Source organism: Oreochromis aureus, linkage group 3 (assembly GCF_013358895.1).
Source record: "Oreochromis aureus strain Israel breed Guangdong linkage group 3, ZZ_aureus, whole genome shotgun sequence".
NCBI lineage: Eukaryota > Metazoa > Chordata > Actinopteri > Cichliformes > Cichlidae > Oreochromis > Oreochromis aureus.
In genome coordinates, this window is record NC_052944.1 from 119,677,034 (window position 1) to 119,692,393 (window position 15,360).

General features: G+C 41.2%; 1 long non-coding RNA gene across 1 annotated transcript; it reads left to right on the forward strand.

The window, feature by feature from the left end:
• Positions 1–1,364: 1,364 nt before the first annotated feature.
• On the forward strand, positions 1,365–2,399 carry LOC120437983. Its single transcript, XR_005611556.1, has 3 exons — positions 1,365–1,416; positions 1,542–1,617; positions 1,903–2,399. It is a non-coding gene; the product is annotated as an uncharacterized LOC120437983 (long non-coding RNA).
• The last annotated feature ends 12,961 nt before the right edge of the window (positions 2,400–15,360 follow it).

Below are 15,360 nucleotides of genomic sequence, written 5' to 3' on the forward strand. Positions count from 1 at the left end.
ACTATACTGTACTATACTGCTGAATGACTGTCTTCTGCTCCTCAAATACATTTCATTGCAATGTTGACCGTGCTAACTTGCATATGACAAATGAAACTGAAGGGCTTCAGATAGTTAACAGTGAGAAAAAAAATTGCATTCATGTTTGCAATTTTGTCTTGTTACACAATATTTGTAATTAAATAAAACAAACAAAACACTATATTTTAGGAAATATTAGTGGGTGTTTTCATGTTTGTTCTTTTGTACTACTTGGACACTAAAGTGGCCCTCCAATGAGATGATGGTGCCAGAACTGGCCCGCGGCTCATTTGAGTTTGAGACCCCTGACCTAATGTGAAGGGCCAACTGTTCCAGAGTTTGGCTACAGCGATTGATAAAGCTCGCTCACCTCTGTTTTTACGTCTAGTTCTGGGAAAAGTCAGAAGCTACTTATCTGCAGACGTGAGGGCTCAACATGGATTATTTTTGTTAACAGGTCCGAGAGATAAGATGGAGCTAATCCATTCAGATATTTAAGGACAAACAACAAAATCTTGAAGTCGATTATATGACATACTGGTAACCAGTGTAAAAAGCTGGAAAAAGCTGGTTTTAATAACAGAATTTATTTGTTTCTCAAATAAGAAAGAGCTATCGAGAAAGACTGCTAAATCTTTAGCAAACAGAGTTCTGAACTTTTCCAGTGGGCCAAGGTAAACATTATTCGATAATGTTAACTCTTTTCCCTTGCATTATAAAAATGTGAGCAGCTAATGCTAAGAAGACTGCTGTTATTAGCTAATGCTAATTTGATGTGAGTTAGCATTATTCGATATTCACTTACATTGTAACGATGTGAGAAGTTAATGCTAAGTAGGCCATTAGCGGCTAATTCTAATTAGGGGTGAATAATTAATAGCAGCTAATGCTATTACCATTTTCTCTGTCCTTATAACAATGTGAGCAGCTAAAGCTAATTTGATGTGAATTAGCATTATATTAGTGAGCAGTTAATGCTAAGTAGGCTGCCATTATTAACTAATGCTAATTTGACGTGAATTAGCATTATGTGCTAAAGCTAACACTGTTTTCCTTACTTTTTAACAATATGAGTAGCTAATACTGATACTCTTTTCCCTTGTGTAACCCATATTTAAGGATGGCTTGGATAAAATATACCAAAATGAAAAAAGGACCATTAATCCTAGCAGTACACTCTGGTTATAGTGAATAAGCCATAGGTGCAGCAGTTAAAGAGTTAACTGCTCTGGTGTAGGCGTGAGTTGCTCTAAGCCAATGAGCTGCTGAGACGTGATGCAAGGCCCCGCCCGCCATCTCTGTCTGAGAGAGCACAGGCTTTTCCTTCTCTCTCTCTCGCGAATCCTCCATGAGCACGCTAGCAAGGAAAAAGACACGGCGATTCACTGAAACGAGGTATGAAAAAAGTAATATAAACGGGAGAGTTAGCACTCGCCGCTTATGAAAGATTGTTTTATTGTATGTGTACTGCTAAGACAAGTAATTAGCTGGTTCGTTTTTACATTGTTTGGTCGACGAAGGTCGGGAGTTAGAGACGACGCCATTTCATCATTCCTGCGCCATCTCGCGCTGCTCCGCCTTTCTTTTCTGAGATCGGTGAGCAAAGTATTTTAATAGTTCATTGTTTATCTGCACTTTTCATTAGTTCTTTGCAAGCAAAATGTTCCAGTGTTTATTGGATAATTGTTTAAAAATATTTTGTGGAAAACTTTATTCAATCTACTGAAAAACAGCATTTGAAGCAAATGCACAGTGTGTGTTTTACTGTTTATTTTCAATTTGTAACATGGGTAACGTTGCAAATAATACATTTTAGGTGATAGGACTTTGAACTGTGATTATATGAGAACTTAATATGTCCTATGACACTGTCGTTGACAGGTCAGGTTTTTTTGTTTCCCTTTGTATCTTCCTTTTGATGCATTGCAACGGATCCTGTAATCGATGGCGAGCCAACCCCGTTGATGGACCAATTGACTTTGTTCTGTGCTGCACAGCAGAGTGTGGTAGGCCAGCTGCAACAAAACAAAAACACACCACGCCACTTTGAACTTGCTGTTTCCTTTCTTCACACACATCCCCCTGGACTTACGGACGGTTTATTTTAAGGACTATTCACGGACTCTATACATCCCACGAACGGGAAGGGAAGTGGGTGTGGGCGGTTGGATCCATGTTTCCAGCTTAATGGTTGTTGCACTTTGTTAACAAAGTCTATGAATATGCAAACAAGTGTTATTTGGATTTTGCTAATTGATATTGTGGTTCATTTTGGAAGTGAACTTTGTACATTTAGAAGGGTGCACCCAGGTAAGGTTTTTTTAAAGTGATTACTGTGATTGTGCCACAGGGTTGTCACTGAGGAAAATACTGGTACCAAAAACAGACACTTTTATTTATAATATTTTGTATGTTTGTAATTTTCTTTCTTTTGTTTCTGGATGACAAAAAATACAAAGCCGGCATTTTCAAAACTCACAGTTGTCTGAGTCTCATTCAGTTTGCCTCTCCTGTACATAGCCGAACCTACTGGTCCAAAGCAGTGAGCTCTTTTGCATCAAATTTGGGTGAAGTACCTTTTGGTCTTAGAGTATTTGAAACACATCAGTGTTACACTTGGGTTACAACGATGTGAGGAGTTCATGCTAAGTAGGCTGCCATTAGCTCAGGATTTGTGTGACCATGATATATTCTGACAAACTCTACACTCACAGCTGAATTTACAATAAATGTGTTCTCACGTATGTATTTTTCTGTTAATGTTCTCAAACAACAGAATGAGAATGAAATACTGATTTTAACACTTGTGGTGGATTTTTATATGATATGTAGAACTATGTAACTATGTATGGATGACACCTGGGTGAAAATCAAATCTCAGGACGTACTACATTTCACGGATCACATTAACTCGGTGGACCAACACATCAAATTCACCAGGGAGGATATGAAAAGTGGCAGGTTAGCCTTCTTAGACTGTGAGATTTCCATCAGTAAAGGGGGACATCTAAAAGCGGACGTGTACCGTAAACCTACGCATACGGATCAGTATCTAAGGTTTGACTCTCATCATCCACTGGAGCACAAACTGGGTGTCATCAGGACGCTACAACACAGAGCGAACACCATCCCCACTGACACAGCGGCCAGGGAAGCAGAAGAACAGCACATCAAGAAGGCCCTGAGTAAATGTGGTTATCCTAGCTGGACTTTTGTCAAAGCTGGAAAGACACCTAAAGAAAGCTCCAGCCGATCCAGGAGAGAAGGACAACTGCTGCCCAAGCGAAAATCTGTAGTGATCCCGTATGTGTCAGGAGTATCGGAACAGTTGAGACGCATTTTTTCTGAACACCGCGTCTCTGTGGCTTTTAAACCCCAAAATACGCTGCGCCAAAAACTGGTCCACCCCAAGGATCGGGTCCCCCGACACAAACAGAGTAACATAGTGTACGCTGTTAAGTGCCAGGAGGATTGCCAGGATTTATACATCGGGGAAACCAAACAACCTCTAGCGAAGTGGATGGCACAACACAGAAGAGCTACCTCGTCAGGCCAGGACTCTGCAGTTTATTTACACCTACAGGCCAGTGGACACTCTTTCAATGATGAGGATGTACACATCCTGGACAGGAGGAACGCTGGTTTGAGCGCCGGAGACAAGGAGGCCATTTACGTGAAAAAGGAAAGACCATCTCTGAATCGAGGAGGGGCCTAAGGGTACATCTTTCGCCATCTTACAATGCTGTGATTGCAGCCATTCCCCAACTCTCTGTGAATGGTACTCATGGCCATTGATCAGTGTTCTTTGATCGGTGGGTTTTGGTCAGTGGTTGTTGATCAATTGTCATGGGAATTTGCATAATTATGATTAAGGAACTGACCTCACAGCCCATTGTTCCTTCAGTGGGCTGGTTTCAGTCATTATGCAAATGTACTGTTCATAAGGTTTGGGGAAACCTGCAGTCAGCTGAGACTGAAGAAGTCACTTGGATGAGTGACGAAACGTTTCTCCCACCAAACGCTACGTCCAGATGAACAGATTCAACTTTTGGAGATATGTAACTATATACACTATATATCTATGTGCACTGAACATATATATTTTAACTTTCATGTGGAGTCTTAAGCACAAGACATTTTGCTTCACCGAGGTTTATTAAGGTGTTACAGTAACAGGACAGTTAATGCTGTTGAGAGTTTCATTTCATGCAGCACAACCCAAACAGTAACATTGTAACAGAGATCCTGAACACATCACAATAAAATATCATGCGATATAATCACGCACACACACACACACACACACACACACACACATACTTTGAACTACACTGAAGTGTTTTAAGATGAGATTGTGCCACTTGTGATAAGGCAAAGCAAAGGGTTAACCTAAGGGCCCTCAACCAGAGCCCTGCCCGTACCCTGGCCTGTACCTGACCCCTGCAGCTGTGTTTGGGCGTGTGGGAAAGTTACCCAGCAGCAGGGGGCGGGGATACTGGTCCCTATATATTAGGGGACCAGAGGACACCTCCAGCTCTTTTTTCTCCCCTCTGCTGTTACTCTCTGTCCATCTCTGTGTTGCTCTGCTGTCTGTGCTTAGGGCTGTACACCCTGGGGTTTTGCTTTGCTTGCTTTCTGCTTTGTAATTCTCTTGCTAAATGTCTGTATGTATTTTTCCTGCTGTTCATGTGATTCAGTGTATTAAACTCTGTTCTAAGAATTCTACTCTTTTCCAGAGCATCTTTTTGAGTGTCTTGATTTTAATTGGACCTAAAAGGGTTGGATCTCCACATCATTGGTGGGAGAAGGTTATCATGATGGCTTCAAAATTTGCGACCACAATTGGATACCACGAAGGGACAAGGAATTAAGGTGATTGCTGGGAGCCTTGGGGAATGCCAAAGCCTTGCACATCAGAGAACACCAAGCGGCCACTACAATAAGGTAAGCAGAGTTTTTTTTTTCTGCTCAATGTTGTTGTTGTCTGAGTGCAGCAGGGTTCCCACCTAGGCTCCAAGTAGATTTCACCTCACCTTGAAAAGGACTTTAATCAAATGGTCGCTTTTATTCTAAGTGATAAAGTGTTACACTGTGTTGATGTTCTCTGTGTGAATGTTCCTGGAGAACTCCAAGAGGAATGTGGGCAGTACCATAACAACAAGGAATTTACTGCCAAGAGAAACCTTCAGTACATGGACTGTGACTGATACCAGAGTACTTAACGATCCATGATATCTGCAGTGAACAACATGAAGCAGCTGCATGAGTAACACTCCCAACAAACTAATAAGTTTAAAGCCCTGGGCTCCACTCCTTGTGTTACTCTCCCAGTAGAAAAAGAACACAAATAATAAGCATTAGATAGAAGATTATTACAAATATATTCATTACTAACACTCTAACATTAGAATATTATTGAAGGTGTTATAGGATTTTTTATATGTATTCTGCTCTATTGTAGTTAAAAATCCCTAGTTGTTTAGCTTCATTTAAACTCCTGCATACATTGTGTTTCATGACAAAGCTTGCATGAGGAAATACCACAGGTGCCTCCACCCTTGCTGAGTTTGCTGAGATAAGCTTGACCAGTTCCTATTTTTAACTGTTTGAACATATGTTTCATGCTTATCACCTTGTAAGGAGTTGTTTTACACACAAGGGGCACCGACCTGACATATTTTAGGAAGGAGCAGTGTATAAATACAGAGGGAACTGATGTCTCAGTGTGAGTCTCCACTGAGATCACCCATGTATATACATGTTTGATCTCAGTGTGAGTCTCCACTGAGATCACCCATGTATATACATGTTTGAGTTGTGTCTTTCTTTGCTTGCTGGAAACGATTCTTTGACATAATTTTTGGTCCTTCGAGCCGGATAGGAAATAACAACTGTTTTGTTGTGACTCCAAAGCAGAGATCTACACTGATTCCCGACGCCGTGGGGAGCCCGCACTGAAGTCTGTCGACAGCCCTCTCTAGGTAGAGGTGAAAGCCCAAGAGCGTAAAAAATTCGGGTCTTGGCCAGTGTTTTTATCAGTGGTCCACGGCGGTGGGATTCAGTGGAACGATCTAACGAAACCGGCTGCAACGACGTTTCAGTAAGGTAAAGAAACCCACATGTATACACTCGCGTAAAACGTTGTTCGCCTATAGCACGGGCTGGTAGAAAAGTGCAGGGATCCAAAATAGGTTCGCCACCGCACGGGCTGGTATAAAAGTGCAGGGATTCGCCCGCCTGAAGGGCTGGTAGACTGATCCGCTGAAAGGATCTGCGCGACTGTATATTAAATGTTTGTGTTTTTTGTGTGTTAAGAGTAAATCATTTTTAACAGCACAGTACGCTGCTGGATTACTCTTTTGTTTTTGTCATTTTGTTTCCTGTCAGTAGCCAAAGTACTGGTGAGTAGAGGAGAAAGGTTGTGTTCCTCACATAAAACTTACACCGCTCCACGAATAGCGTAGGAGTAGAAGGGCGTGTCAGTTACCACTCCTGACTCTAATACCAGAGACGGCTCTGCAGTTTTGTTGTAATGGGTAATAAAGCTAGAAAACTCACTGCTGATGAGCAGTGGCTAGAAAAAAAAATGTCCAGGCGCCGGACAAATTAGTGCATGCAGATGGAGGAACCTAAAGAAAACTAAATGTCCCACATGGGAGGGAAAATGTAGCCCCTCCGCATTGACTAAATTAAAAGAAACCCTCCAAGCAGAAATAAATATTGAAAAGGATCCTAAAAAGAAAACAAAGCGTTCACAAGAATTGCAATATTTTAAAGCATGGAAAGAGAAATGAAGTGGAATGAACAAAGGTTAAATTAAATTAGAGCTTATCCAATGTGTTCAAACTAACAATAGGCAGGATAACAACCTGTAAACTGGTATTAACAATGAAATATATTTGGCATGACGAACGTGCCTAGAATGAATAGAGTAAATGAAACCAGATAATTCACACGAAATTATATCAAATAAAAAAGAGAGATGCATAAGGTATATTAAGGCTGTGTCATTGTTCAGCCAAGGAAAGTGTGTGAAAAGCTAAATGTCTCCAGCTTGGGAAAAGGGTGAAACTGCAGATCACTCCCAGCCCTGATGGATACATAATAAAACATATATGAACTATTATAATAGACTATTGTATATTTGTAGTATAATAGTATATTGTAATATACTATTAATGTTATATAGAAATAAGAGAAAACAATTATGAGATAATAATATTAATAATAATATTAATAATGACATGATATATGAGAAGAGGAAAATAAAGAAAATAACTAAACTAATCAGGTGCATAGAGGCGTTTGACCTGATTGAAATTCTGTCTTAAGAGATGAACAAAAATCGGCACCATTATTAGAGCAAAAGAAATGGTTGAGGTGCGGAGCAATCCTACAGGATGATCTGATGATATGTGATGGGAAACCAATACTACCGAAGTCTTTACATAAAACAGTAGCTCTTGTGACACATAGAGTTACTCATGTGTCAACAGGAGGGAGTATAATTAGTTAAAAACACACTTCTATACATTAAATTTCGAAACTTTGGCAAAAGGATTTATAAGGCCATGCATGATTTGTCAAAAGCATAATACACAAGGTAACCTAAGACCAAAAAGAGGTCATTTTCCTGCACCACCTCACTCATTTCATACTATTCACATGGATTTCATTGAACTAAATGAATGTCAAGGCTCAAAATACGCATTAGTGATCATAGATGTATTCTCAAAATGGCCTGAAATCTATCCAATAAAGAAAGCAGATGCCATTTCAGTTGCTAAATGTCTGTGTAATCACTTCATTCCAAACTATGGCATCCCAACTCTGATGAGATCAGACAATGGGACCCATTTTGTAAATGATGTAATTAATAAAGTCTCAGAAGCACTAGGATTTAATATCAAAAACCACTGTGCCTATCATCCACAAAGTGCAGGATTAGTAGAAAGAACAAATGGCACAATCAAGCAGAGACTTAGGAAGTGTATGGAAGAAACAGGAAGACCGTGGCCTGAATGTGTAGGCCTGGTAAAAATGTGGATGAGATTAACACAAGGATCTCAGAAGCTCACACCGTTTGAGATCATCCATGGTAGACCGTTTCCACTACCTATAACGAGTGAACCTTTAACTAAATCTTTTAGAGAAACCACATTAGCAGAATGGATGACTAAACTGCTAGAAAACAAAGAAATTGTGCTGAATAACAAACTGCCAGAGGACTTTTCTCCAGTGTCTTGCAGGTTGAAGCCAGGTGATTGGATCCTAATCAAGGTGCTCCAGAGGAAAAATTGGAGTTCACCCCGTTGGGAAGGACCTTACCAAGTGCTTCTAACCACTCCCACAGCATGTAAGATCGCGGAGCGACCATCCTGGATACATCAAAGCCACTGTAAGAAAGTGAGTGAGAGCATAGACTAGCTAGACGCCGACGCCCCTGCCCTTTGGTGATCGGAAAGGTGGAGGAAGGGCTGATCGGGTACATCCCGCCTTTTGCTTCTTGCCTTTGGTCTACTTATCAGAGGGGTCAGGTGTATCAGGTCATCATGAAGCTGCTTTTGATCTCACTGACATTGGCAGCCCTGGTCGCAGGATGTCTAATACTGCTCAGGAAGAACGATGGACCTTGCAAGAAGAAAGCTTGGACGCATGATAACTCACACCACTACACAATGACATTTCCAATGGCACCTATTGGGTGCAGGGAATGGCCTGGCTATGTGGACAGCGGGCCTATTTCACTCTCCCCCGAACTGGACGGGTATGTGTGCTCCGATCTTCATATCCGATCACACATTCAAGATAAACACCGGCAACTAATCATACGCAAGAAGGAAAAGGTCAACCAGCTTATCAGCTCCAACAGCACATGACCCAATATGGGGCTCTGACGTCCCACAGGAATTCAAGCTTTGGACTACAGGACAGAAAGTGCTGCACTCACTCTTTCCGTGGGTGGGCACAGGAAAAAATGTGCTGAGGTGGCTTTTAAGTGGCTCGTGGACTGTTTTGCTGTATAAAGGTCTAATATTCATAGGACTCTTACTTGTATTATTCTGTGTATTCTCCACATGTATTCTCCCTTGTCTCAGGAAGATGATTTCTAAAATGATTTCCACATCATTGATAGCTTATGTTACTGTACCACTGGATGACAAAAATGATCTGAGTAACAGTGAAGATAACTTTGAAGACGAAGATGTTTATGTGTGAGAAGAAAATCTTACAGACGACCTGTGAAGTTAGATTGCAATATAAGTAACACATAATGATGACATGTTTGAAAATGCTAGGAGCAAGAGAACATATTCTGAAACAAAGTGTGAAACATGTTTAAATGAGCTAAAACAGGAGGGAATGTTATAGGATTTTTTGTATGTATTCTGCTCTATTGTAGTTAAAAATCCCTAGTTGTTTAGCTTCATTTAAACTCCTGCATACATTGTGTTTCATGACAAAGCTTGCATGAGGAAATACCACAGGTGCCTCCACCCTTGCTGAGTTTGCTGAGATAAGCTTGACCAGTTCCTATTTTTAACTGTTTGAACATATGTTTCATGCTTATCACCTTGTAAGGAGTTGTTTTACACACAAGGGGCACCGACCTGACATATTTTAGGAAGGAGCAGTGTATAAATACAGAGGGAACTGATGTCTCAGTGTGAGTCTCCACTGAGATCACCCATGTATATACATGTTTGAGTTGTGTCTTTCTTTGCTTGCTGGAAACGATTCTTTGACAGAAGGTTAGGAAAGTTTAATACATAAAGGGTGCAAACATGAAAGGGTTGGATCTCCACATCATTGGTGGGAGAAGGTTATCATGATGGCTTCAAAATTTGCGACCACACACTGCCATTAAAAGCATTAGCTTGGCAGCATTAGGTTATCAGAGCTTCCATTTCCAAATGTTAGCTGCTCCTGGCTGCCTCTTTGTCACACACAAAGACTGAAATGATTCACAGCCTTGTTTCATCCTTCTGTCAGTGTCACTGACTGTCACTGTGACTGTGGACATACAGCATGGGAAACATACACATGGCTGACACTTTATTAGGTACACAGTGGCCACTATCTCAGGTACACCTGTGACCCAATAAAGTGTATCTAAAGTTACAAAATGTTGTCTCTGTCCAAATATTAATGCACCTAACTGTAGGTCTACTTTTATTGAAACTCTCAACATAACACATCAGTTATCATGAATGTTCCTGCAAACAGACTCCTTGGAGACCCCTACATAAATATCCATGTACTATCCAGCTAGACTAGTGTGTCTGTCCCTGAAAATATTCCTGCATATGTGACTGTTCATGTCTCATCTGCAGGAAACAAACAGGAAGTGAGTGAAGGACACAGGAAGTTTTTCCAGCTCTTCCTCCTCTATCAGACATTCTCCCCATACCTGAGAGTGTCCAGTCTCCAGCCTGGATCCTTCAGTCCAGCCGACAGCAGCTTCATTCCTGAGTCTCCTGGATGATTGTAGCTCAGGTCCAGCTCTCTCAGATGGGAGGGGTTGGAGCTCAGAGCTGAGGCCAGAGACGTACAGCCTTCCTCTGTGATCAGACAGCCTGACAGACTGCAGACACACAAAACAACAATCCATCTGTCAACAATCATTGTCTCTTTGTCACAATAACATCTGTCCATTTACATCCATTCAATGTAACTTTATTTATAAGTGCCAATTCCCAATAGACACCAAAAGTCATCTCAAGCTATTTAACAGAGTAAGGTAACAGCCTCCAATATTAGAGAGAAAGCCCCAACCATCAGACAATCCACTGTGAGCAGCACTTGGTGATGGTGGGAAGGAAGAACTCCTTTTGACAAAAAGATCCTCCCAGTGAAAACAGGCTCCAGGAGGAGCATCTACCATGACTGGTTGCAGGGTGAGGGGAAAGAGAAGAGATGAGCTCAGAGAGACAAGAACAAAACACAAACTAAGGAGAGAGAAGACAAAAGTTAAGGACATGCAGTAGTGACATATAAAAGCATCAGGAGTGAAAAGAGGGGAGTGGAGAAGAAAGCAGAGCATCATGGGAAGTCCACCAACAGCCTGAGCCTATAGCAGCATAACTAAGGGATGGATCCGGGTCACCTGATCCAGCTCTAACTATAAGCTTTATCAAAAAGGAAAGTTTGAAGCTGATCTTCAAAGTAGAGAGGATGTCTGTCTCCTGAACTCAAACTGGGAGCTGCTTCCATACCAAATTCATGAACATCAAGAATGCAGCGAGTGGTAAAATAAAGATTTGACGTCAGTGTTACTGTCTGTTCCTAACATATTCCTAACATGATAGCTGCACTTTAGAGCTCTAAAACTGGAACTGACACATATTTAAACTCTACATGTTACTCAGTACATTCAGTTCTGACACTCACCCACAGTCCAACAAAGGAAACATGGAGATCACATCAGTTTGTCACCAAAGTCTAATTATTAGTGTAAGTTAACCTGTTACTATCTCGTTAACTCATTAACTGATTAACACCAACAATTATTTTATCGCACATTAACACAGTTTTTAAAATCATGATTATTGTGAAAGTGCTCACTGGCTCTGAATTTAAAAGCCATGGGTCACAGGAGGGATGTTGACCAGTGCTGACTTGAAATGGGCGTCATTATGCGTCTCAGCCAATGAGAGCATTGAGGGTGGACCTAATACTACTGCAGCGCTCACATGACCCAGGACAGAAAGAAAGAGGCGGGGACAGAAACATGGAGACAGGTACAGATCTTTGACACGGACATGTTGATTTTAAACTGTTCCAGAGGGCAGTGTTGATACAACTAAAGTTATTTGGAAGCAAAGTTGAGTTTTTTATCGTCAGAGTATTCAAGTCTGAAGTATCACTTAAATGCATTACACGCTGTTGATGGCAGCAAACAAACCACCCAAACAAACAGAGGTGGGAGGCTTGGGCAGACTACGTTGGATCAGCTTGTGGGAGGAGTCTAGATAAACCAAAGAAAGACAAGCTAACAAACGCCATAGTGACATGGATAGCTACAAACTGCAGGCCGATTAGTGTTGTTGAAGAAGTCGGTCTGAGGAACGCTCTTACGGTGTGTTCACACCGAACGCGATAGGCACGAGCGAAAATGCCCCAAACGCCCCTAATTTGACGCGTGCACATTCGCACCTCGACGCGTGTCCAACAGAAATCCATCGCGCCTCAAAATTGCATATTATGACGCGCGTGAACCGGAAATGTGGGAGGGATGTGGGAGGAGGTTGTGCCAGAAAGTATCTTTGTTAGATGGCAGCTGTCAAGCTAGCGCTTGAAGAGAGAGTCTCCCTTCTCTATTTACTGTGGAGAGCAGAGCAGCAGCATTAAGGACGTCCTCGCCGTACCTGGGTCCATCAGGTCCTCCAGAGGCGTGAGCAGTTTGGTGAGTTTCACCACTTGCTCCAGGAGCTGCGCCTGGATGACGGCGATTTCAGCGATATCACCGTCTTTCACTTGCCCAGTTTGAGGACCTGCTGTCCTGCGTCGGTCCCAGAATCGCCCGCCTAGACACCAACTACAGGCGCTCAATCCCACCTGCAGAGCGCCTGTCCATCTGCCTGAGGTTAGTAAAAGTGTTTAATACGGTAGTCCTTTATTGATACCTGTGCTAATATATGCTAAACTATCGTTTATACACTGCTAACATGGCTGTGGTATACTAACAGTGAATGCTGTCGGTGTTTACTGACAGTGGTATGGAGACGACTGTTTATAATATTTCTAGTGATACTCGAAAGGTCTCATCAAGTCCCGATTTAATTTATGCTGTTATCAGTGTTTGCAATGATAGCATGGCTGTGGTGTCTATCAGTGTATGCTCTCGGTGTTTGCTGATATCAAACTGGTATGAGGACCACTGTGGGTTAATCTTTGTAGTGATACTCACTCCTTTTTTTTTAAATTTACACCTGGTTTAATTCTGGTATAGTTGAATTTTTGTATATAATCCCTGCAGCTGTCAGGCTCTATAACAGGGGTCACCAGCCTTTCTTAAAACTGAGAGCTAGATAAAATTGTGAACAGTTTGGTTCATCTTTAGTTATATGGTTCTATCTAGCATATTCTATCTTGATATGCTGTCTTATCACAGGTTAATTTTTCAAAAATATTAACAATGATTTAAGCAAGGAAAGGGCTACATGTCAACATACAACTCTTTATTTCTATTAATGTCTTACTTCATTCCTACCTGATTCACATGTTTAGGAATTATGAGTGATTGGCACACTGAATTGATGAAAGTTGCTACCAATCAAATTATGATATGTTAAAGTTAAAACAAAACACAACTGTTTTATATTATATCTAATATCTATTATGTAATTATCCTTATAATTACAAAATGTTTTATGTAAGATTTGTTTTGTAATTTAAATCTGACATCACAAAAGTATTTAGGAATTTGAATAATGTATTTTGTAACTGCAGTACTCATAATACTAATTTTGAACAGGTTCCTTGCCACTGGGGACTCCTTCAGGACCACCGCGTTCAGTTTCAGAGTCGGTGTGTCCACAGTGTGCCAGATCACCCCCCAGGTAGTGACGGCCATCTGGGACTGTCTAGTGGGCGACTTCATGGCTGTGCCTTCACCTGGAGACTGGCGGTCCATCACAGAGGGATTCCAGGAGCGCTGGAACTTCCCTCTCTGCTGTGAGCCCTGGATGGGAAGCACGTCCAGACAAAGGCACCCGTATATCATATAGGAGACACACACATTGATATACACTAAATATTTATTCCACTTCTTTTTTTGTGGTGCCCAAATTTATGCACCTGCTTGATTTTGTTTAAACAATTATTGCACACTTTTTGTAAATCCAGTAAACTTCTTTTCACTTCTCAAATATCACTGTGTGAGTCTCCTGTATGATATATTTAACTGACCTTTTTTATTGTAACAACCAACGATTTATACAGGAAAATACTGGCTATTATCAAGGTTGCCCAAACTTTTGCATCCCACTGTATTAGTATATTTTGTCATTAGTATAATATGAAATAAATTCTACATGTGTCAAGTCGTGTGCCAACATTTGCTGTGTAGTAGAACTGAGACATTAGTCATTATAAAATTTATTTGAAATAATAATAAAATTCTCAAACAGAAAAACATTAAACATAAATATATAAAATATAAGTATTTACAGAGAGACAGGAATAAAAAAGGACCCAGCTGCTCTCCAGAGCAGGAACAAGGCTGAGGAGGAAATGCTCCATTGGAGACTGGCGTGGCCTCTTCAGGGACACCAGGATGGCCAGCTCCACCGCCGATGGACCGTCCTGGGACTCGTCCCTCATCTGCCTCGGAGCCGTCCTCCTCTCTGGGCCTGTAAAACAGCACAAAACACAAAGAAATGAGAAGGCTGCTACTAGATTTGCATTTCAACATTGAAAAGAAAAAAAACAAACAAAAAAAAAAAACAGGATATAATCAGATTGGTTGTAGATATTTAGTAAAGGTGATCACAAGGGAATCCCACCGAGTAAAAAGCTATCAGTGCTGCTGTACATCTGATGCTACAATTGCATACCTGTGGGTGCAGCAGCAGGAGCTCAGGGACTGGGGAGCAAGGAGAAGCAACAGGGGATGATCTGCTGAAGAATCAGCTGGTTCTATCAAGACAATATTAAATGTTAACAGGTTTTAAACAATAGTCATACAGAAAGTATATACAGTGGTCCCTCATTTATTGCAGCAGGGGTTCTCAGAATAACTAGCCCCTCGCCACGCACTTTATACACTTTTTTCCCCACACAAATAAACATTAGTCACAGTTCTCACAAGTTGATTCTCAAAGTGCAAACCTTTGTAGATTGCAAAACATAAAAGTATTATTATGCCGTGTTTTGTCTTCATCTGCCTGCCACTTTCATGCGCCCTTTTCCCTCGCGGTGCAGGTGTCTATTTCCGAATGAGGGTCATAGTTATGGGTGTTTTTGTGCTGTTTTATCTATTGGATGTGATGGTTATCAAAACAAAACATGATAAATTTGACAAGCGCAGGAGACACGACACGGAGGAGATTTGTCAATCAGGCTGCAGAATGCAATGCTGTACTGTGCAAAAAAAAAAAAAAAAATCAGCGAAAAAGTGAGGCAGTGACGGATGAGCGGGACCACTGTGTGTTGTTTATTAATAAACAAAATATATTCCTATATGACAACATGCATAAAAGCAGAACGGTATTTGTACATCAGTGGGAAAATAGCGGTGGCTTGCTAGCTTTTGTGCGGCTTCTCCGGGGGTCAGTGAAAAATGTAAAAAGAGAAATGAATGAACTTACCAGGTTGCCCGATCTCTTCACATTTCTT